A 24,279-nucleotide genomic window follows, 5' to 3' on the forward strand; every position below is an offset into this window, starting at 1 on the left:
TACGAGATAGCCCAGCAGAACTTAGATCAGTAAACCGACACTTATCACACTTAGATTTGTGACTTAGCTTGTTAGCCCAGCTGGACTTTTCCTTCACATGAGGACAGCTCTCCCACCCCCAGGAAACCACTGTGAGCCCTTGATGTTTCCACTAGGTTGGGGTATGGTTTACCCAGGAGGGATGAGGACTATGCACCAACACTCAGGCAGTCTGCTCTGTCTGGGGCTCTGATCTTGTACCACACCTCTCCCCGCCAGCCCAACACCTCGGACAGTGGAGCTAAGGCAGTGATCCTTCCTGCCTGTTTCCCAGCGTGTAAAAGGGGAATATGTGCTCTTCCCAAGGAAGTTCTGAGCGACAACACCTGCGGGTGCTTGGTTCTCAGAGCAACAGAAAACCCAGCTCCGCATGGGGGCAACGGGTGTGATCCCCGTAGTGTTTCTGCAGAAGCATCTGATGGAGGGCTGGATCAGGGAGGTAAAACATGAGCTGCGGGACTTGAACGGTTACAGAAGGGTACAGAGGTAGGTCTGCCATCTCAGGGTGCCCTAGAGGTAAAGCTTTTTCTCTCCAACTCCGCTACGACACTCCCCTATCCAGACCCATCCCTTCTCTGCTCTTCCTGTCCATCTGTATCCCTCCACTTTTCCCCTCTTCTCCACCCGCTCCCATCTTCTCCCTCCCTCGCTGTCCCACCTTCTCTCGCAGAATGCAGAGAGGATCCATGTCCCTCCTGCGCATGCGCTGTCGGTGCCTGGTGGTCCCCTGGTTCGAAGCTCCATGTCCGAGCCGGGGATTGGCCCCAAATGCTTCTCAACTCTGTCGCCCGTTAGGCCTTTGGTTCCTGCCTGGGGCCGGGGCTTCTGGCTGTGGAAGTGCAAGGTGGGGGGCTCCCGGGAAAGGGTTCAGGCGGCTTCGGGAGGGTGATCCGCCTTTCACAGCCCCCAAGGGCGCCAGTCAGCCCGTGTTCAGCTGAATTTCTCTGGCCAGACCCTTCTGACAGCACCACCTGCCCCGGCGCCCCGGCCACAGCTGTCCAGGTCCAGGTGTGCGCCTGCCACCTCTCACGCAGCCGGGATCCCCTCAGTCCACGGCTGGCGTCCCCTTCCCCTCTCCCGCCCGCGAGTCCTCTCCTCCCGGGCTTCCTCTCCTCGGCCGCCTGCCCGTCCCCACCAATGGGCGGGCTGTTTCCCGGGCGGGCGTGGTCTGCGGACCTGGACGGGAGCGGGCGGCTTATGCTGGTGCTGGGGCTGGCCTCCGAGCGGGGCTGCAGCCCGCACCCCCCCTTTCCCTCCCCCCTAGGGCTGCCCTCCTTTCCCTTTCACCCTCCCTCAGGACCAGCTCAGTGGCGTGTGTGCTGCTCCCCGGACTGAGAGCCTCTGGCTGTAGCGCCCAGCTTCACCTGGTGGAGTCGGGAAAAGGGAGCATCAGTGCTGAGCAAGCTTCTGTCTCCTCCCTCAGTGTTTCTGCCGCAGGTAAGTATCTTGAACACTTTCAGGTGTTATGATGGCGGTGCTTGTTGATGTCACGTGTTTTTATAGTGAGAGGGATTAACAGTGGTGATAGCAGGGCTTGGTTCTGTTAAAAATGAGCTGAAGGCATGAAGCTGTGATATCCTCCTTCCTTCCCTCTCCAAGGGTGAAACGTGTGACAGTCAATTTTAAAAAGATAGTTACAGTCCCTAGCTAGCCCAGCCCAGCTAGTGTGTGTTAACAGGAACAGCATCACCAGAGGCCTTGGAGACCCAGGGATATTGCAGTCCTAAAGAACTCCTGGCACAGTTTGGTTTGTATTGGTTTTTTGTTTTTCTTAAATTGTGGGACAGACTAGTGGTATAAAAAGAAAAATATTTGTCAAGAAATATTTTTTCATATAACAGCGTTATTGTGATATAGTTCACACACCATGAAGTACATCCATTTAAATGGTAAAATTCAGCAGCTTTTAGCATATTCACAGTTGTGCAACCATTATTATTCCAGAACGTTTTTATCACTTCAGAAAGAGCAGTGGAAATTAATGACCTATCCACCCCTCCCCAGTGGTGGTTCTAAAGAAATTTCTTGGCTAATCTTGACCATAAATTCACTTGTTACATTCCAAGAAAAATCTGGTAGGAATTCTAATCAGAATTGCAATGAATCTGTCTATCAAAACAGGAAGAATTAACGTCTTTATGGCACAAACTTCTTCTACCCATGAATATATTTTGGACCCTATATTTTCCTCTGTCCAGAGCCTGGCCCATGGGAAGTCCTCACTACTTGTTGGGCTTGTGAATGATGAGATTCTATACATCGTTAGTTGCAGCCGTAGCCTTTCACAGAAGAGAAAAGAAACCTCAGTGAAGCAAGTGACTCTCTGATGGTCAGAAAGAGTGACAGCCATTGCTGGAGTGATCCAGTGGACTTGGTGTTTACAACCAGAATTCTCCACCACCTACAGCTAAGGGGATTAGAGTGTTCTTTTATTTTTTCTTAATGGCGTTGCTTTTATTTTTACTTATTTTTTAAATTATTTTTTATTTAAGTGTAGTCAATTTACAATGTTAGTTTCAGGTGTACAGCAGAGATTCAGTTATAAACATATGCATATGTATATACATATGTTTTAGATTGTTTTTAGTATAACTCATTACAAGAAATTGAATATAGTTCCCTGTGTTATATAGCAGGTCCTTGTCATTTATTTTATATTTACTAATTTGTATCTGTTAATCCCTCCTTTCCTGCCTGCTAAATACAGTTTGCTTTCTATGTCCATGAGTCCATTTATAGGAGCACCATTTTTCCTAGTAATATATGCTCTTTGGCTGCTTTCAGTTTCAGTAATTCCATCTTATCTGTGGGCGCTTTTCTTCTGGTTGCCTTTATGTGGTTTGCACATGTGGTAATAGAGATCTTTATTTGGGAGAACTCCAGGTCTCGTGTAGTCCCTGGTACAGAATGCCCACTGAATTGATGATTGAACTGGGAAAAAAGCACAGTAAATGCTGGAATTTCCACTATGGTTGAGAATTCCAGGTTTCAATAACCTGTTTAGACAACCTTACTATTGGCTGCACCCATACTGGGTAATTTGGTGGAAATTCATGGTATGGTGGTGTAGAGACGGGACCTTATATTCTTCTTCTCTGTCTATTTTCTAACACTCATTTTCCTGGGCCTTCCAGATCCTCCCCCAGAAGTGCCCAGGGCTGGCTTGGTGCTGCGCTGAGGCAATATTTGTTAATAACGCCCTTTCCTCTTCTCCTCTGAGCCTCCGTTTCTTTCTGTGCACAATGAGCGCTTAGACTAGATAAATACTTTTCAGTTTCTTTTAAAGCCATGTTTCCTTTGAGAAACAGAAAATGCAAATATCTCCTCTCAACCCAACCCTTTAGATTTTGGTATGTCCTCCAAGGAGTGACATAGCTCTTTGTGAAAAATTGATGTGATTTTGATTGCAGGTGACACAGAAAAGACTCTTCAGAGATTTATTGCAGGGAGAGGGCAGGAAAGAGGCAGTATGTGACACTTTCTAGTGTGAGCAACGGAGCAGGGACTTGGATTTAAATACGGTGTCTGACGTGGCCTCTCTCTAATCTTGTAGAATGTGATAAACTTCTCTACCTCAGTTTCTTGATGTGTCAAGTTGGGGTGATAATATTTTAAGGCTTCTGTGAAACATTATACAAATAAGACATTTGTGTCTCGGTAGAAACAAGATCTGCTAGGGATTCAGGGATTTGTTTAAAAAAAATTCTTGTCCATAGCACTCTGTCTGTGTGTATTTAGAAGTTCCTGGAGGGTGAGGGTGAGTCTAAAGTCCATTGTGGGACAGGTGGCCCATATTTCTCCGTGTCCCAGTTTACCCCCTACTCCCCAGTCCTCTTCCTCAGTCCAGGATGAAGTTCCCTAGTAGATTTACACAGAGGTCTTGTGGAAATGGCTTTTCATTTTATTGTTTCACCAAGAAGGGCTGCCATCATGATCTCTGTGGTCAGGTTTTGAAGGGCTGCCATCATGATATCTGGTAAGAATTCTATGCAATTTGGAGTTCCAATTTAATGAAAAGAAAAAAATTACAAATAGAAAATTAGAACAAGGGTGGTGACAGGGGCTCTTTTAAGTGGACACCATTAGCTTTGTTAGCTTCAGGTGCTGTGGCCTGTTGCCACGAGGACCCATCCTCTTGCTCTGAAGTTGGAGGGACTAGTGGGCTCAGTGGGAATGTTAACTGAGTGTATCTCATGGGCTGGGCATTGTCCTATTTGTACTGTGTGTTCCTTATTTGAGACAGTGAGCTCACCTAACCTCGATAACCTCTTTAAAATATTAGACTTTTAATTTTGAGATGTAATGTAGATTCCCATGTGGTAGTAAGAGATTATATGGAGAGGGCCTATGGACCCTTTGCCCAGTTTTCTTAATGGTTCCATCATGCAGTGTTGGGGTACAATTCATTACTGACTCACTAACAATTTGAGGTTTGTGTTATTGCCCTTATTTCTATTCACGATTAAACTGGGGCTTCGTGAAGCACGCAGGCCTGTCCAGGTCACCCACATTGTTAATGCAGAGTCGGGTGAACGTGGGCTTGGGATTTCCAGGCAGTACCATTATGATGGTTTGTGGCAGGGAGCAACATTCACTTTGCTTGTTTATTCATTCATTCAACAAACATTTATTGAGTAAACTCTGTGGGTCAGATGCTTTCATAGAGTTATCTGATTCTTCAGCAGTACTGAGAATCAGGAAATGTTTATATTTTTTAATCTGAGAAAATTAGCTCTGAGAGGTTATAACCTCCCCAAAGGAAGTATAACTCATAAAGGAGGGATAGAACATGTGTACAGTCACCTCCTTTTATGCAGGTGGTACCCTATGCATTTTACATTTTCAAACATCCGTAATCCAGATATATTCTTGTAAGGCAAGGCTTTTTTTTTAATTGAAGTATAGTCAAGTTTACAATGTTGTGTCAATTGCAAGGTGTTTTTTGACTTTTGAATTAAAAAATACTTTTTCAGGAGGGAAATTAGGTGTATTTATTTGTTTGATTTTTTAAAATGAGGTACTGGGGTTTGAACCCAGGACCTCGTACATGCTAAGCATGTGCTCCACCAATGAACAGTACCCTCTACCCCAAGGCAAGTTTTCTTATCCATTATTATGAAGCTTAGGAGTTCAAATAAATTGAATAGGAATCCAGATCTTTTGATCCTACTGTCGTCCTTCTCTTTATATTCTGCTGAAGGGGGTTGGGGAAGCATTTCCTTTGTTCATTTCTTTATTCAGCATTTTTGAGCAGTGACTTTGCATCAGGGCCTTGCTAGGTGCTTGGAAATAGAAAATAAGAAATGACCTTTCTCTGCAGAGGCAGGAAGCCTAGACCAAAAGCTGGGTAATGTGATCCGAGCTACAGTAGCCATATGCAGACTCTGAGGACAAACTGTACCCTTGGATTTGCTTTGGCTTCCCTTGTCTTCTGGCTGGTACACACCAGGTCACCGCAACCCAGATGGGCCCGTAGCACACAGCAGAGAATGTACCTCGATCTCCTCTCCCCTCTCGGCAGGGCCTGCAACATGAGCATCCCTGACTACGTGCAGTGTGCTGAGGACCACCAGACTCGTCCCGTTGTGGTCCAATCCATAGAGATCATCTCAGAGGAGAATTTCTTTTGCATCTATCAGCTACTCACCTCGGTTAGCCATATCAGCCCATGTGGCTCCCAGTGGACACTCTGTATCCACTACAGGCACCGCTATGTGCCCGAGAATCGGTGGAGCGTCTTCCAGAAACACCCCAAGGTCGTGGGCCTTGTCACCATTACCGAATGTTTCTCTGCCAAGGCCTTCGAGAAGCTCCACATGCAGAGGAGCTGTATGGCGCATCGCTTAATGACTCTCAGCTTTTTGTCTTTGTGCAGCATGGGGAGGTAGCTGAGCAGACGCGCACCGACGTTGCCTTCAATCTAAGAGTACTGCAGGGTGGTGGAGAAGAGGATCGAGGACTTCACTGAGTCACTCTTCATCTTGCTCAAGTCCAAGTGGCTGGATGGTGGCCCCAAGAATTCTGGGGACAAGATCCCCCTCCCCTGCATCCCGTTTGAGAAGGAGGACTTCATGGGACTGGACACAGACAGCAGGTAAGTTTACCTGGAAGCCAGTCCACCTTGGCTGTGTGCTGGATTGCTTCCCTACATCCAGAAAGGGATCAGCAAGGAAGAAGTCAATCTTGTAGCCAAGGGGGGAGGGAGGTGCAGCCCGCCGGTTTCCAGACATTTCAAAGTGAATCCGCCTTTATTTCAGAGAGATCCTTTTAGGGTTAGTGTGGACACTTACTCCCGCTTTACAGCCAGGAACATGGTGGGACCCCTGGAGTTGCTGTCCAATAAAGTAGCCAAAGCCACTGATGCTAGGAGCACTGGGGAGGAGGCTGGACTCAGCTGAGATGTACTGTAGGTCAAATGCACATCAGACGCTGAGGCTTGTCTAGTAAAAGTACATAAACTATCTCTCTACTTCCTATATTGATTACATGTCAAAATAATAGTATTTTACATACAGTAGATTAAGTAAGATCTGTTCTTAAAATCACATTCTAGTATTTGTTTTTTGTTTGTTGGTTTGTTTCTTTGTTTCAAATTTTAAACGTGGCAACTGGGAAACTTTCTTTACATGGCTCTCATTTCATTTCTGTTGCGCAGCCTGTCCTGGTACATGCTCATCCCTTTACTTATAGATGAGATGCTGAACCCCGAGAGGCAGAACGAGGCGCTGGTTGAGCTGCGGCTGGAGCCGCTGTCACCTGCCTCCCAGGCCCAGCACCTTTTCAGCTCAGGCCGTCTCTTCCTGCCCGACAGCCACCATGCCAAGTTAGGACATCAGAAACACCGCCAGGGACTTCCTAATGAACTCCTTATGCAGGGAAAGGCGTATCACGGTGTATGGGACAGAGCAGGGAAATGTTCATTCCCACTTTGTCCCTGTGATTAAGTCAATGGCCCCACTTTGCCTCGGAAGTACAGATGAGCTCTTCTGGGCTGCCTACCCCCCACCTTCTGCTCTGTTTCCCCGTATATCTATCATGTTTTCCCTCGGGCTGAAGAGGGTGAGATGCCTTTGCCGAGACGTGGTCCCCCTTTGCTGGGGTGAGTGAGGGAAGCTGTGTCCCCCCGGCCTACGGCCTCGGTCCTTGAGTCTGGAGAGGGCTCATGGTGGTCCCACAGGTGGCGGTCAGAAGACCTGGCATGTGCTACCGGGCCCGCTTTGGAGGTGGTGCTCTGTGATTCTTGAACTTACCTAAGATCAGATCCTACTTTCTGGTTGTTGGTAAGTTGGAGGAGAAGATGCTAGGGAATTAATAAAAAGAATGTCTAGACCAGCCCTGTGAGTGAGAAGCACAGGGGACACTAGTCCCACCTGCGAGAGCCCACCTAGCAGGCTCTGGATGAATTTTCTGTTCCTCCCCAGAAATACCTCTATGGCTTAAGGAAGAGGAGAGGCATGTCGTGGCCATGATCTGTACTTGTCCTCACAGGGCCCTGTGATCTACATGCCCGCACTCCCCATCTGCTTCTTGGAGATGAGCTGGCATGTTTAGGAGCCTGGGCACTGCTGAGGGCATAGCTCCCAGCACCGTGCTACACAGAGTCTCGCTCCGTTCACCTCATCTGTCAACTCCTGCTGAGGCCCCAGACATTAGTCAAGTAGGTGCATCAGCGAAACCTAAGCAGGGACCACCTTCTCCCCCTGGACAGACTGGTGAGTGAGCAGTGGAAGCCTGGAGCCCTGCCCCAGCCCCCACGCCAGTGCCACTTCTTTTGTCATAGGAGGCACTGGTGACATTTTTGCTCAACAAATGCTTGTCTCTGAGTCTGCAGACCCACCAGAGAATGCCAGCTTGTTTTTGCCTTTTGAAGTCTGCCCTTGGGACTTGGCGGAGTAGCCGGATGTGTACTTAGCCCACAGTGGTTCAGCGCATTAAACCTGCCTCCTTGTGGGTCTGTCTATTCTGGTACCATAAGGGCTCAGCCAGCATCTGAACGTCATTGAGATAACGCGGCCAGTGAGCTCGGGTCAAGCACATTCTCCTCCAGTCACTTTTACTCCATTGTTTCTTTTACTATTCCACAGTCATTAATTTTTTAAACAATGCTTTGGTGCAGGAGCAGAGCCTCATTCTCTCCTGCTACTCTTGGTGGAAGTGAGTAAAACGGTCCAGACTGAAATGCGACAATAATTTGTAGCTCAAAAGCTGCCTAGTCACTTGTAGGTCGAATTTTGGTTAGGGGAGCTGAACACGTTGTGGTCCCCCGGCAGCGCCGCTCCCCTCAGGCCCCTGCTTTCCCTTGAGCAGGAGGTGAGGTTGGGCCTCACCATCCCCGCGTCCCTGGCCTCACACACTCACATAAATTCTTGTACATGCAGTCAAAATTATTTTTGTTCTTGTGTGATTCTAATTTTCTCTTGTTCCTCTTTTCCTTTTTCTTTACTCCTTTTTCACTTGTACTGCCCAGTGAGCATGTTGTTGCTTCTGAAAATGTGGGCTGTGCACACCCTGCATTTGAAATAGCCAGATTGCCCTCCGTACAGTCTCCATCGCTTTAAAAAGCAACAACTTAACAGCTGTTTTGATCCATCTATTATCTTAGTCATTTTTTATTTTCTAATTTTTTGGAATATTTGCTTTGTTAGCTCATCACCCACTGGTGTTTGATACCTGTTGAAATCCTTGCTTTTGAGGAACATGTTTGGTCCTCCTTTTATTTGATGACAAATGCGCCCTTATTAAATTTGTTTCATTGTTTTGAAGAAGTAAGATGTGAATTGATTTAGTCGGCTGCTCAGGGATTCTTTTCATGGAGTATTTAAACTTGTAAGGTCAAACTCTGCAGCATTTTGCTCGATTCCTGCTTTTACACAAACGTGCTCAGCACGCGGTTCCTGGCTGTCGCTGTGTGACGTGCGTGACGTCGCTTCCTGGCCGGCGGTCACTGGTGAGGATGTGGCCGCCACGGAGGTGACAGCTGCAGGGGACGCTGTTGGAGGAAGCGGTCACCGTTTGGTTCTTTAATTTTTTTTTTTTTTGCATTCAACTTCCCCGTGCCATTTACTTTACTTTGCCTTCATAAATGGGCAGAATTGGGTCTAAAATCCATGCCACTATTTTTTCCCTTTACGAGGCTGGTTTTTCTGAGTATCAGGAAAACATGGCCTTCTCCTAAGTAGCTGGCTTACCTGGATCTGTTGGGCAAAGGGACTGCTAAAAGGGCCGTAGCTTCCTCTCTGCTCCAGCCAGTGGGCATTCAGAGCTGGGTCTGTGGTTTGCCTCAGCAGCCGTGCAGACCTTCCTGCCTCGGCCTTTACTTTTAACCCATGTTGGCAGTAAAGAGCTGAATCCGTTTCTGTTGCAGCTGACGCCCACCACGTGGGCCCCCTAACGTGTCGTTAGTTTGTGGTAGTCATTCCCCAACACCCCAGTCAACAATGAAGGAAGATGATTTGTCCAACCCAGGACCTTGGATTCTCAACCCTACCCTGGTTCATCTCACCTGGTGGAATTGTTTGGCCACCACCATCATGCTGACCATGAGGCCTTGTTTCTCCTTTCATGCTCTGGTCCAAATGTGGACACTTCATTTTTCACTGAATTTGTCTCGCTTGAGACAGGCCAGAATATCTGAATGAGTCCATCACATTCTGGGTGGGGAACAGAACAGAAGTAAGTGTCGCAAGTAGATGGAGTCTAGGCTGTCCAGGTTGGCAAATGCAGGCTGGGATCTGTGATGGCTGGGCTGTACACTGGACACAGGCCTTTCCCATGGCTCCTGAGAGCCCATGAGTTGAAGTGATAACAGCCTTGCGTGGGTTCCCCCATCCTCATCTGCTCATTGGCAAGTGTGTCTGCTAATTAGGAGCTCCCCCAGACCTCGGGCCCTTCAAAGCTCAGACCATGGGAGAACCTTGAGTCCCTTCTCCTGGGCCTCCTGTGTGAGAATCCACTGCCTTCTGAGGTGAACAGCGGCAGGAGATGCCTCCCCATCCAGGGAGCACCCTACAGAGGACTGTTAGTGCACCATGCTGTGAGCTTGTGTGTTTCCGGCCATGGTCCCTACAGAACTACACTTGAGATGGGCTTATTGATGGAGATAACAGGACTGATTCCAGGGCAGGGCCTGGGGGAGGGAACAGTGGAAATTGAATGTGACCTCAGACACCTCGGTGGGTGCTGGGGCTGTTACTAAAATGGGGAGTCTGGGAGATACCTGACAGGAATGGAATTCCAGAGTAAATGGTGGACATGAGGCATTTTTAAGATGCCATTTGTCATCCAAATTAGGACTTCAAAGAGGCACTCGGCTCTATGAGACTGGGGCTCAGGTGAAGGAGCCGGACTAGAGATACACGTTGGGAGTCGTCATTCTTAGCTGGTGTTCACAGCCTTGCATGTGAATTAGATCATCTCGAGAGCTGCAGACTGAGACTGAGGGGGGCAGGGCTGTGTCTTGGTTGGAGGAAAGCCCAGACCATACAGCTCTGGTGTGTCAGTCAGTGGCGTTTGCCATTTTCAAAGCAATGCCAGTTATCCTTAAGGGGCCAGGGGCTGGGCAGGGCCAGCCAGGAAGAAATCTGAAGGGAGGGTCGTGGCCACGTGTGCGTCTTGGGAAGGTGCAGAGGCTGCAGGGTACGGGAGGGTAGACTCCTCAGAAGCTAGAGTTGCAGTGAGGAGTGGGGAGAAGTTAGTCACAATCACCTGTGAGGGAGGGAGGGAGGCCTAGGGAGCCCCACCTTACCGGACTCGCTTTCCCATGAACAGAAGGCAGTCAGACAGAGGATCTGAGGTGAGAAGGGATGGGCACTGGGAGGGGAGCCAACCTGGAGAATGGTGCTTGCAAAATTCTGGAATAGTCTCCCTGAAAAATAGAGTTAAAAATACCCAGACTCTTAAGAACATTGTTAGTGACTTGGGAGGAGGCAGTTGTTTTTCTGGCCTCCTAAGGGTAAGGCATGTATCCAGGGATACACAGAAGATACGGGCAGTCTGTTCCGGGGGCTTGATCGTTACCGGGGGAACAGTGCAAGTTTAAAGGGGGAGAAGGGCAGCGGAGGGAAACTAGCCAGACCCCGTGTCAGGTACCAGTCGGCCGCCCTACTTGCGTGTTTCATTCACATCCATGCCTCCCAGGTGGGCGGTGGCAGCCCCCTTTTGGGGATTGGGAAGCCTTCTCAGAGGGGTTAAAGAATTGGTCCATTTAGCGACTAGTAAATGCTGTAGCAGGATTCAAGCAGGGCCTTGTCAGAATTCAAGGGCATGTTCTCTCTACTGTTTCCAGTACTTCCCTGTTATACCTGGAATGGTGAAGTGGGTCAGTTTTGGAGCCTTTCAGAAAAAGTATGATTTAAGCGCCTCTGGACTGTTTCACAAAGCTCAGCATTCTTTGATGGTTCTGAAGCACGCAGTGATTTTCGTACCAGAGAGGTAACGTCTAACTCCTTTGATGATGACGTGGTTGCAAATGGTGTACAGGTGCAAAACCAGACTTTGCAGCTTCTGAAGGGAAACTCTCCAGTTCTCCCTTGGTCGGCTTTCTTCCACGGGATGTAACTGTGTTGCAGCATAGGCCTGAGCTTTCCATATGGAGTGAGAGTTTAATATCCGATGTTAGCATAAAACGGTCAGATGAAGAAAATCGAAGTTGACAATTTATTTTTGGGTTTCATTAGTCAAGATATACTATCAGTTAATGGCCCATATAGCAAATGAAATTGAGTACAGGACATTGCATTTCTTACTTTCTATTTAGAGTTCTCTTACAGAATAATGTTGCCTGCTTTGGAACATCAGCTCCACCACTCACGGCACCTATCAGTGTGTTGGTGTGATTGCATTTACAGAGTGAATGTAATCTAGGCTTCCTCAGCCTCAAACACTTCAGTGCAGAATCACGGGCTGTAGCCGTCTGTTAGTCACGCAAATACTTCTAAAATTATATGATTCCAGTAAAGAAAGAAGAGAGAGAGATTGCCTTTATCAAATTTCCTTTCAGTTCTAAATGAAAACTGTTGTTGAGCAGCTCTGGTTTCCTTTGGATAAGAATATATACATTTCTTTGCATGTAACCTGGGTTTTGGGCTAGAACACCAAGTTCTTGCTGTCCACAAGCCACAAAAATAGTAGCCAAATGGCACACGTGTGAAATATTTTATACTGTTTTCTGAGAAAGTATCCTTGAATTTGGGACTTGGGCTGTGATTTCTGCTTTTTGATTCCCCCACCTGTCTTGTAATCTCTCACTCCTTCCCACGTGGTTCCCAAGTGTTCGTGGTCTCAAAGGAGCGGGCAAACACCCAGTTGGTCACCATGTACTGCTGCTATAGATAGAGCCCAGACAAGACTTAAAGGACATTATCAGAGAGGACTTCCTGGAAGAAATGGGCTGTACATTCAGTTGTGAGGACAGAGTAAGAGTCAGCCAAGAGAAGGAGTCAAGAATGTGGCTCAGGTCGCAGGGGCAGCCCGGGCAGAGGCCTGGAGGCTTTTGGCGTGGGGACCCGGGGAGAGTGCCCTGTGCGGTCCAGGGTGGAGGGAGCCCCTGCTGGGGAGGACACTGGAGAGAGTCCGGGGTGTAGGGCTTTGGAAGAAGTTGAGTTTTACTAGAACTGACACAGTAGGCAGTGAAGGGTGTCAACAGAAGTGACCCTCAGGGAAGGTAGTTCTGGTTTTGCTTCTGATATACTACAGACAAAAGGGTCGGGACGGGTGAGAGCAGGTATGTCTGTCCCTTTGAGATCCAACCCGTCATTCATTTATTCATAACACGTGCACTTCAGTGAGTCTAGGGGAGAGAGAGTGTAGCCACATAAATAAGCAAAATGTATTTGCTTCTTGAGAGCTTAGCGTTGTCAGTTAGCCTAGAATGTTCTAGGAAGAGAGGAACAAATTGTGGAGGTTGGAGGGAGGGAAGGCTTCCTTGGGAAACAGTCAAAATGAACCTGGAGGCAAGTGGGAAGTAGGAGCAGGTCAGGGGGCTCCTGAGGTCACTGGGGACCTATGTACTGAGATGAGGCTGGGCGAGCAGGGTCTGGGGTGGGGCTAGAACTCTACCAGGGAGCCTCTGAACTGTTTGAAGTGGGGTTGATGTAATCAAATTTGTGCTTTGGGAAGGCTGTCGTGGCTTTGTGTGTGTGTGTAGCGGGGAAGAGGTGGAGGGTGCCACCAACTGGGGGATCATTTGAAGACCATTCACAGGCTGGGATATGGGCTTCGGGGCTACTTGGGGATGGCAGGGGCAGTGTGGATGCCGGCTTTTCTTATGGGGGACTTGTTAGCGGGGCTGCCCTAGAGGCACCTTGTGGCTGGAAGAAAACTGATGGAGGCTGCCAGGTGGACATTCCTCTTCTCTCTTTCCATGCCTAGTGTGATTATCTTAGCTCAGCCAACATTTGGAACAAAAGAGCTAATCTCCAGGGTTGCCCAGGCCTTTGTAGAGCTCCTTCGAGTGAGATCTGATAGGATTTAGGTTTGTGTTCAGATCTGGATGTTCACTTAGCTAGAAACGTCCTGTCATTTCGATTTCCATAGGGGTTTTTATTCCTGATAAAGATTGCTTTCTTGGTGAGAGGAAAATTATTACAGCTGTTGTCTTTTTCAAAAAAAATCATATGTTTTAAGAGCTTTAATATTCAAAAGAATAGGAATATATAAAATATTTAAGGAAGTCTTTGGTGTGGTTTCTTTGCTTTCTGAGCTAATGTGGACTTAGAGCCTTTGTATTACTTAATAGCACATCCTTGTCAGTATTTAAAGAGCTGTTAGTGAGCACCCCAGGCCCCACCTCTCAAAGAATCGTTAAAGTTTGCTCTGAAATAGTGAGGTCATAAACGTCTTGTTTTCAGAAATCAAAAGGTTTTAAATACGCACCATAGCTCCATTTATAAAATAATAATAAGTTCAAAATTAAGAAAATGGAGGATAATTGATTTTTTTTAAAGCCTAAACATAAACTTTCTTGTGCTAATTTTGCAACTGGAAATTTTGAAAAGAAAAATCCTACTGCAATATCATCTACGTGGTATATATATATGAGTTTCACGTTTGAAATGTAACTGTGCAGTGGTTTTCAAAGTCAGGAGCATTCCAGCTCAAATACTGGCAGTGGTGGCTGCTGGTTTTCAATGGAAGAGCCTAAATTTGCCTTCTTAGCTTTTTTTTTTTTTGTACTGAGAAGGTTGAGTAGTGCTTTGCCAGCATGATTTTCGGGCAATTTGAGGGCAGATGTCGTGTTCCAGCAGTGAGATATTTCCATGCATTTTATTTTCTGGACATCACCAGGGCACATGTGGGGTTTGTGCCTGCAGGCTGGAATGCTGCAGGACTCCCTAATCCATCACCATTATGTCCTGGTGCTGCTCCGGTCAGTGAATGATTTTCTGTGACTTGGAGGTAATGTGGTCTGATGGTGATGATCAGACGTGCAGTTAAATGCTATTAATTGAAATAAGAGTAACCTAGAAACATTGCTCTAACAATACAGGATGAGGGAGGAGGATTGGCTGAGCTGCTTGCAGTGGGATGTCTTCTCAGGTGACTCCCTCACCGTGATTCCTGCCAATATCCGCCCCAGCCCTGCACGGTAGTCCTGCCGAAGCAAGCAAGCACTTTGCTCAGAAACGCACTGAATTTCCTTGCGCCTCTGTTTGTTGGCTTTTTTTTGAAAACACATTTTGCCCTTTGCTTAAATGCCATCCATGCTAGTCACCCTTTACACTCATTCTTCTGGACCTCGTCCATACATAGCTGCTGAATGGATGAACAGAATGTAGTATCTCCATGTAGTGGAACATTATTCACACGTAAGAGTGAATAAAAAAGAAAAAAAAAGAGGAAAATGAAAAATGCCACCTGTTTTGGGAAGTCCACCCTGACTGTTCAACCCACACTTTTCCCTTTGAAACACAATCACTTATGCTCCACTCTACTCTTTTTGATAGTACTTACCACCTTCTAATAATCTTTAACGTTTCCAAAACAAATAAAAAATAAAGAGATGCTGATGCCACTTCAAAATATACAAGCCTTGCTAACAGCATGTTAATTGAAAGGAAGCAGACACAAACGGCCACATATTGTTGATTTCAGTGATCTGAAAAGCCCAGAAAAGGCACATGCAGAGGCAGAGAGCAGGTGATGGTTGGAAGGGGCTGGGTGGAGGGGGATTACGGAGTGAATGCTAGTGATAGGGGGATTCTTTTGGGCTGATGAAGTGTTCTGGAAATAGAAGGTGTTGAGGGCTGCACAACTGTGATTGTGCAGAAGACTGCTGAGCGCTGTGTCTGGGAGTGCCTGTTGTTGGGGCATCTTTATTTTGTTCACATCCTGCAATGTGAAGGGCCATCTTCTGCTGTGGTCATTCTACTCCTGTGAGTGGTGAGGGTCAGGACTTTGTAGAGTCCTGTTTCTTTTCTCCCTCTGGCTGAGTGTAGGCAAAAAAATTTAAGCCTGAGAAAGTGCTCCATCTACAGAAATGTCTTTCAGTTTTGCCTGGTGTAAAAATCTTGAGAGCTTTTAACCGTTGAGGCTAGTCTGTGGGGGTAAATAGCCTATGAAGCCTGGGTGAGCCCGGGAAGAGCCGCGCTTCCCTCCCAGACACGGGTGGGGATTTCACCCCCTTTCAGGCAGTGAAGGGCCCAGACCCGTGGGCAGACTTGACAATCGTGAATATTTACGTGTATCCGCTGCTTCATCTTGGATATTAATTTCAAGCTGAGTCAGTTTGTGACGGCAGCCTCATCCTACATCAGGAATTTATAGTATCTGCTCTTTGAGGTGAAGACCTGACAGACTTGATTATTTAACAGTATGCTTTGAATTGATATCTCAGATTCCTTTGTCAAAAGCAAAACAGCAGAAATACAGACGTCCTTTAATTCCAATGTGGCCTGGAACGGGTTTAGTGTCTGTGCCTCAGTGGCCTTATCTGCGGGTGGGGAAGATGATAACAGTGCTTCCCTCAGAGGAGCTGGTGAGGGGAGAGTGAGAAGCACAAATGGAGGACTTACACGAGATGCTCATAAATGACCGAATTTAGTGCTCTCCGCCTGGTGAGGCCTTAGGGGTAGAGATGTCAGAACAGAGCAGTCCTAGCCGGAGCTCGATACGTGATGGTAGCTGTTATGATCAGTATCACCACTGTGGGTTATCAGGTAGTTTTAAGACTTGGTAATATGATTTCATGAATAATGTTAAAAGACTAGACATCTCAGATCCAGTTTACATAGTCCTCAAGATTTCTTCTGAGAATTGGATGGTTTCTTCCCTATCTTAAATCTGAGATGAGTCTCTAAAAATTTCCGTATTCCTCCATCCTTTTGCTTTAATTCTCTATTTCTTAAAAAACAAAGTTTTTAGATGGAGTTACTGGGGACTGAATTGAGGGCCTCATGCATGCTAAGCACATACTCTCCCAAATGAGGTATAATCTCTTCCCTGATTTTTTTTTAAATTTACATCTTAATTTTCAGAGGTTAGAGGCCTCTAATTATTTTTCTGGAGACTTGTCCATGAACCTGTAAATCTACAATTAATGGACAAAATTTGGTTTATTAAAAAAAAAATCTATAGAATATTCTACAGTCCACCCAAAAGGAAATACTCATGGACTTAAAATGTTTCTCCTTTAAGGTGATTTCTCCTGTTTGGTCGAGCTTAATTTGTTAACAGCCATCCTCATCATCATAATGACCACACTCGCTGTGAGTGGACGCCTAACTGAGGCTAAAATGCTTTGCTCATATTTTACTTCATAGCAAGAGTTTGATTGTAGGTATCAGTGTCTCCTTTTTTGTAGCTGAGGGATTGAGAGATGGGTCAGCTTGCCCCAAATGACATGCAGCTGGCGGTGGCTAGCTCGATGCTGGAATCCAGGCTGCACAGGATGAATTCTCAATTGCTCCTCTAATCAGCTTCCCGTTGAGTGTTTTCCCGAACTCCTGTGAGCCCATAAATGACCGATTTTAGCTATCTCAGCCTGATGAGGTCTTCAAAGGAGAGACACCAGTGAGAATGAGAGGCAGAGTGGCATAAATTAAAATTGTACATTTTCACAAATGTTTTATTCTCAGGTAATGACTGTAAAGGAAATAGTTTTTTAATTTAGTGCTTTGTGAGAACTAAAAACAAAACATTTAAAATAACTATTGTGCAAGAGAGAAGTGGTCTTTGAAAGTCCAACTGTTGCTAATGATGTTACTTGTTTTTTCTAGTGGTGCTTATTTACTGAAAAATTTCCAAACACTGAATTTGTTTTATGTAGTCTTAGTATGAAAGAAAACTTTGTCAGTGAGTATTGTAAGTAAAATCCTTACTCTTTTCTTTCCTGATGATGAATATCTTAGTTGTTTACATGGCTTAAGTATATTTCGTCATTTGTGAAATTTGAGTAATATGGTTTACCTTGTCTGACTGTGAGAGCTGGACGCCTTGTATACAAAGCACCGTAGAGGTGCTTAATAAAAATGTGCTTTCACAGTGACTGACAGTTTAGAAGTATCAACTCTGAATACTAAAAAGGGTAGCTTATTTCTGATGCATATTCAATATGTGTATATATGATATACATTAATATGGCTTAAAGTAACTAGGATTGTTTTTTTTAAGTGCAGTATGAAGCTTTAATGAAATCTGTGTCATTCTAGTGAGACAGGGACTACTTAAATTGCCTTAAGCAGACGACCTTGAAGATTATTTACACAGAATGTAAGCTCAGAATTCATGTTGCCGTGTAACCATCCATCAGACATTTAATTTCTCGGGATTCTGACCAGAACCATTAAGTTTAGAAAAATCCACATTGATTATTATCAGGGAATAAGCTTCTCTCTTTTGTGACTAAAGAAAATTTTGATTTTTTTCTGCACTCTTTTCAGGTTTTAAAATTTCAAAATTTTGATTTGACATGTCACTTTTTTAATAGAGATAATAAAGCTCATGCTGTTTTAATATGTAAATAAATGTTTTTGTATTTCAATACCCTTCTATGATTTCCTGGCTCTTTGAGAAGTATTTTGCAAGATACTTAGATTACCTACTGTTGGAAAAATACAGACGTGACTTTTATGAATATAGGCGTAGTACAGTTCTGTTGGTTTTTACTACAGTGCAAGACATGAGACCTAGGAGAGCTTTGCTGCTGATTGCCAGGAGGACAGATCTCAGGTCTCAGTCTCCCCTGGTGTAAAATGAAGTGGCTGGACTGGATTCTTTCCTCTTCTAAGATGAGCTTCCATGAGCCTATGTCTTTTGTTTATATTTAGGAGTATTAGCAATATCAGATTAAATACTGAATACCCCTCCATCCCCCCGAAGCAAAGTGCAGTATATGCTACATAAGCTTCTAGTTATCTGATTCTCGTTTCTCATCTTACAGTCAATTTTTGTGTTGCATGTTTCCCGGCAACCTGGAAGGTCTTTTTAGCCATAGGTGGCGCTGTTGCAACTTTTTACAGTCTTAATTTTTCTGTTTGTAAAATAAGGCTTAAACAATGTGATTTTATTTTGATTCCTTTGCTTAATGCTTCAGAATAGCACAACGTCCATTATGTCTTTCTACCTGGAAAATTTTTTCTGCTTATATCATAGTTTTATTCTTTTATCTCGCTGTGAACATTTCAGACTTGCTGTGCAAACAATGGCAAAATCGGGCTTTTCTTCTAGTGTTAGAAACCAGTGAGCCGGGATATTATAAAACAGCTAGAAGCTGCCTCTGGAGCACCATAAAGCTGAAAGGTGTGTTGAGTTCCCTGAGTATTGACCCCGCCGCTGTGTGTTAATTGGTGGGAGTTGATTTGGTACATATATGATGGGGTGTAGTTTCTTGACTTGGGTTTGCCTGCACGTGCTGACACTGAACCATGTGATCCTGAGTCAGCTCGTTCTGAGTTTTCCCCTCGTCTGTGAGAAGGGGACACTCATATCTGCTTTGTAGAATTGTGAGAATTAGTAATTATGTAACATGTTTACCACAGTGGGTATGTCAAGAGAGCTCATAAACTTTAGCTGCTGTTTTGTGTGCAGCCATCATTTTATAGTCTTTGGTAATTACAAAGAAACAAGAAAATAAGAAAAGCTGATTTTATGATGAAAGATATTTGAGGACGTTCCATAATTCCTACACCCATAATTTAGCATCAGCAGAGTCAGAACTGTTACACAGTCGCCCTGGACCAACGTTAAGCCACAGAAATTTTTGTTACTTCATATATGTTGGGGCCTAAGGGGAACCAATACTTATACACATGTTGTCTCCAGCAGCCAACTGAGAGATGACACAAAAGAGTAGGCAGGCGATAAATGTCTTCTTTGTTACTGATGAAGCCACGTTCTCCATGAACTTCAGGGCTGTGGATAAATGAGTGTCATGATACTGTGTCCCAGAAGTAGAGACTCACCCTGTCCCAGGTATCTCTGGGCCACAGCAAGCCTTCCCTTGAGAGAATGAGCCCCATCATGCACAGGGCTGTTCTGCAATGGAGCTGAGCATCCAGGGTGCTTCCCTAGGGTAGTCAACACTGGAGGGAAAGGAAGGGTTTCACATGCCCTGCTTGTCTCCCCGGAATCACAACTCAATCTGTTAATGTGAGGAGGGCTAGCTGTGGACCAGGGGTCAGGGCTGTGAAGGGAGTAGCACTCTGCATGGCCCAGAGGAGTGGGGAGGAGGTATCCCTTCCATCAGTTTAAACAGGTGGTGGGATGGAACAGAAGGGTTCATCCCATGAGTTTATAAAAGGAGAAATAAGAATTTCCTTTGGGTATTAGTCTAGCCAGGAAACACAGAAGATGATTAGGAAGGAGACTTGTAAACCACTGTAATATTAATTTGACATTTGTTGAGCACCCAAAATGTGCTACATTCTTTTCTGAGCGTTTTACAGAAATGAATCCTTCAATCTTCTCAACAAGCGAGTAAGGAAGGTTTGATTGTTATCCCAGTTTCACAGTGTGGAAATTGAGGCACACAGAGGGTAAGTTGACCAAGGTCACAGAACTAGTAAGTGGCAGAGCAAGTATTTTAACCCTGGCTGTATGGTATTGTGGCTCCCAGAATGGGCTTTGGGTGTTTAGATGTATCTGCATCCCTCGATTTCTGTACGTCTGTGCATCAATTAGCCCAGAAAGGACAGGGAAAGGAGAGTTACACAGGTGCTCACAGTCGTGTCTCGGCAACTGTCCACGAAGAGTGCACCGTGATTAGAATTAATTGTTTTCCAGGCAGCAGATCTGTTGTTATAACAGAAATTTAGTCCATTGAATTCATCTAGAAATCCTTCCTGCTCTGCTTCTGTCCACACTTGCCATGTGACTGCCTGCCCGTGTTTGGGCCGTGGAGGAGAACGTATACTCATGGTTGAACTCTGATATTGCAGTCTGGTTCATAGTTTCACATCTTCTGTTACGTTAATAAGTTAAATTTCTGGTTTTCTTGCATCAGTGTCTCATGAGTTTGGTTAATGTGAAACCAGTCCATGGGAGCCCAGGGGTTATGATGGTATAAATTTTTAGCACGTTGTGGCACTTCTAGCCATGCAGACATGACTGGGGGATGTACGCCTTTCTCACTGATTTCTCCCAACAGCAGGGTCCTCTCACGGATGTGAGGCTGGGAGCTCTCTGAGTAGCTCAGTCAGAGGCCAAGTCCATCAATCCGAAAATGATGAAGTACCTGGAAGTGGGTTTAATAAAAGTAAAGGGCTTCCAGGTAGTCCGATGGGCTGTTCAAGAAATTTGGTGAAAAGCTGTCCACTGTCTGTGGTTTAGCTGCTTCTTTGCTATTGAAAAGTCTGGAGTAGATGAAGGGATTTTAAAAAGCAGAAAGGAGTGATTTCAGGTGGTACATCCACACCGGTGAGAAGTGATGGATGACCGCCTGTGTGAGGCACAGACAGAGTCTTACAAACTTCATAAAACAGCTTCAAATGCTCTGCCATCTGAGTGCGCTTCATATGGGGTCCAGTTCATCACTGGTCACGCTGTGAGGGCAACTAACTGACGATGGCAGAAAGGACACGGAGGCATCAAAAAGGTCTCACTCATGTTCCCTGTTTAAAGAATGTGGCACAGTGTATTATATTTGAGCTGGTTTTTCACTGAACAGTTTTTAGTGTTTTCTGGGACTCCCCAGTGCCCCAAGGTTCCATGCAGCTGGGTGTCCCCTCATTGCAGCTTCGTCAGCGCTTGCCCTGGGCTGATGTGGTGTCACGGGAAGCAGGACGGTCAGCGTCCCCGGCTCCTCTGAGCTCCGTCTCCTCATCTGCAGAGCCTGGTTTCCCAACCGTGTCTACTTAGTAGGGTTGCTGAGAATCACACGTGATGGTTATCAGGTGTGATTTCTGGTTGTCTCTGCGATTGGCAAATAGCCAATAATTAATAGAAACTTGTTTTTTTTTATTGTAATTGTGTCTCCTAGATTGCAGTGGTTTTTAGTCTGCATTTTTTTATAACTTTACTCATTTTTAAATATGCCCTTATTTTATTTATTTTTTTTTTGAGGTACTGGGGACTGAAGCCAGGACATTGTGCATGCTATGCAGGTGCTCTACAACTGAGTAATACCCACCCTCCTTTTCTGCACTTAAAAATAAATATTGCAATACACAAAATAGCTCTTAAACTCCATCATGGGACCTGGTCTCTGTATAGGCAAATGAACACGTATACTATTTCAATAAGAATAAATGCTGTTGAGACATAAGTTTCTGAATCTGTTAATGTGCTTAAAAACGATCATAGCTAGTGATAAACACGAGACTTAGATCCAGGACTTTTTAGGGTATGTTTTGCCATCATGGGAAATTACATTCTACCGAGAAGGCTAATTGGGTCTCTTTGATATTTGGATGGTTTAGCAGGTGATCAAGGCTTTCCAAAGCTGACAGTTTTGTATTTTAAACTAACTACAAAGTTATCTTCTAGAAGATGGAAATCCTAAGTTTGTGAATTTCCCAGTAATCCAGGGGGTATGTGTCTGTGTCTGTGTCTGTGTCTGTGTGAACGTTTGTGTGTGTGATTTCAGGAATGTAGAAATAAGTTCCATATAGACTTCTGATATCTTTCTCTTCCAGTTCAAGGTTTAAGCATATACTTACACAAATAAATTGATTTTCTTTTGTCATTTGGCATATTGGCGGGAATAAGAGGTTCTCATACTTGTTTCAGAAGGGTTGGGAAGCATGAGCTTAGAAAACGGGAGGAGAAAGAGGCAGAGAGACACTTCACACTTTGTGCAGTATATGAGAAACGGTAGCTTTTCTTTTCTCTTTTCTTCTAAAGCAAACTGGCTCTGAATTGTAACACACTATTACTCAGAATTGCTTTTCTAATCAGATACAAGTGCCTCAGATTTTTCAAGGCAACATGAATGATGAAATGTGTTTTAGCATTTATCTTTAAAAGTAGTTTTATTTCTCAAGTAAAAGACTATAGCCTGTTTCTTCCAGCGTCTCAAGAAATTCTCATTGATCTATGTACATGTTCTATGTGCTTATTTTCTTTTCTTTTTTTTTAAGTGCTTGTTTCATTGTGGTGTGAATCAATGTTTAAAATTTCTGGATTTTGATCTTTAGAAAATGCTGATATATCAGAACTGTTAAAAACCTGATTGTTCTTTGGTCCTTGTTTGGTGGGGCACCCTATTGATTACTCTTGTCTGTTAAAGAGAGAAATTCTTCCTCTAGCCTGCAGATCATTAAGTGTATGGTTTGCAGTATGCCTTTAAATTTCATTGAATGCATTGAACATGATTGTCCAGTGAATTTTGAGTTGACTCATAGTAATGACTTTGCTTTGATTCTGTGGCTTTTGCTCCTCTCCACAAGAGCTTGAATTCTCTGTTGCATTTTGTATACGTGTTCTTCACAGTGGAAGAAATTTTGCATTTTTTACAGAGGTGGTTTTTCCTAACACCTCTGAATGCCTTCTGTAATTGATACAACAAAAATCTGTTATTTCAATGCTTAATTATTTCATAAACTAGTTTTTGGCTTAATCAGAAACAATGACAGAGTGATAATAAAAAATAGGAAAACTTTCCTTCCTTTGAAGAATAGAAATCAGGTGGTCAGGCTCACCCATGCTTTGGGCCTGACACACTTAATCTCATGTCATTGTGTATCATGATTCGGAGATGGAGTTGCTTCAGGTTTATTGATTTTTGTTTTAACATTTGTGTTGAATTCTTTCTCCAGGCTTATGTATCCTGTTGGGTTTGTTGAAACTGTAGAAGGGAAACAAAAGCTTTTTTTGGTTTCCGGAGGCCTGAGTTGCTGATGATAAGGGTTGAGGGTGGGCTGAGGAACAGAGTGACACTCCCTCTGCTCCCAGCTGAAATTGATGAACAATGAAATCAATTAAGTGTATCGGTATTTGACCAATAGAAGTTAGTGAGCCCAAACTGGCTAGTTATGCCCAAAGAAAGTACTGAATTCACCTGCAGAATTAGGTGCTTTACCAAGAAGAAGCAGCTTAGAGCAATCAGAAAAATCAGTCCTATGATGAGATATAAAGTAAATATGATATCTTTTATTTCTGAAACTTTTCTACGTTAAGTTGTGTAGAGCTAAAATTAAGTTTCAAGCACCAGGAGTTAACAGTGTGGGTGGTTCTGTATGATCATTATTCAGGAATGTGCCTAGACTCTGCTAGAGTGGCTGAAGCTGGCAGGAAAAGACCCAGAGCCAGGATTTGTCACCTTAGGGTGTCCTCCATAATGGTTCCATGTGGGAGCCCATGATTGGGTTAACAAATTGTAACAGACCCCAGCCGCCTGTCAAATTTAAGAAGAAAACGTATGCTTAGTAACTGCTTTGCAAGCAAGTGCCTGTGCATCCTCACTCCTGTCTCCTTGCCTTAAAAAGCAGAGATAATGCTTTGCTTGCGTAGATGATGTTTTAGATAGCACTCTGCTCATCGCAAAGCAATGACCCAGGCCCACAGCTATAAAGGCTGGGCTTGTGTGCAGTTAGATACTCTATTATCCCCCAAGCAAGGACCTAGCTGGTCTGGTGGTCTGCTTTGTAATTCACATGTCTAAAGAATGTATCTTATTCCCCTCACCCCATGACTTACCTAAAGATACACTAAGCCTTTGTACTCATGGTGGATTCTACAATCTCTGTCTCATCCTTCTTTCCCCAAGTTCCTGCTTACTATCACACAACTGTTAATGACGTTTTCCTTTGATTATACACAATAAATATGGGATCATTTGAGAGGCTCGTGGAGTTGGGTCCCTACGCC

The 24,279-nt window shown here is 44.8% G+C and overlaps 1 protein-coding gene across 1 annotated transcript in view; it reads left to right on the forward strand.

Moving 5' to 3' along the window:
• The first annotated feature begins 989 nt into the window (after nucleotides 1-989).
• Nucleotides 990-24,279, forward strand: part of LOC140695092 (uncharacterized) — a 67,258-nt gene continuing 43,968 nt past the window's right edge. Inside the window, exons 1-3 of the mRNA XM_072958011.1 lie at nucleotides 990-1,122; nucleotides 1,337-1,476; nucleotides 5,915-6,133. The gene's annotated coding sequence lies outside the window, so the exon portion shown is untranslated. The remainder of the gene's footprint in view (nucleotides 1,123-1,336; nucleotides 1,477-5,914; nucleotides 6,134-24,279) is intronic.

This window comes from Vicugna pacos, unplaced genomic scaffold, assembly GCF_048564905.1.
Source record: "Vicugna pacos unplaced genomic scaffold, VicPac4 scaffold_135, whole genome shotgun sequence".
Taxonomy (NCBI): Eukaryota; Metazoa; Chordata; class Mammalia; order Artiodactyla; family Camelidae; genus Vicugna; species Vicugna pacos.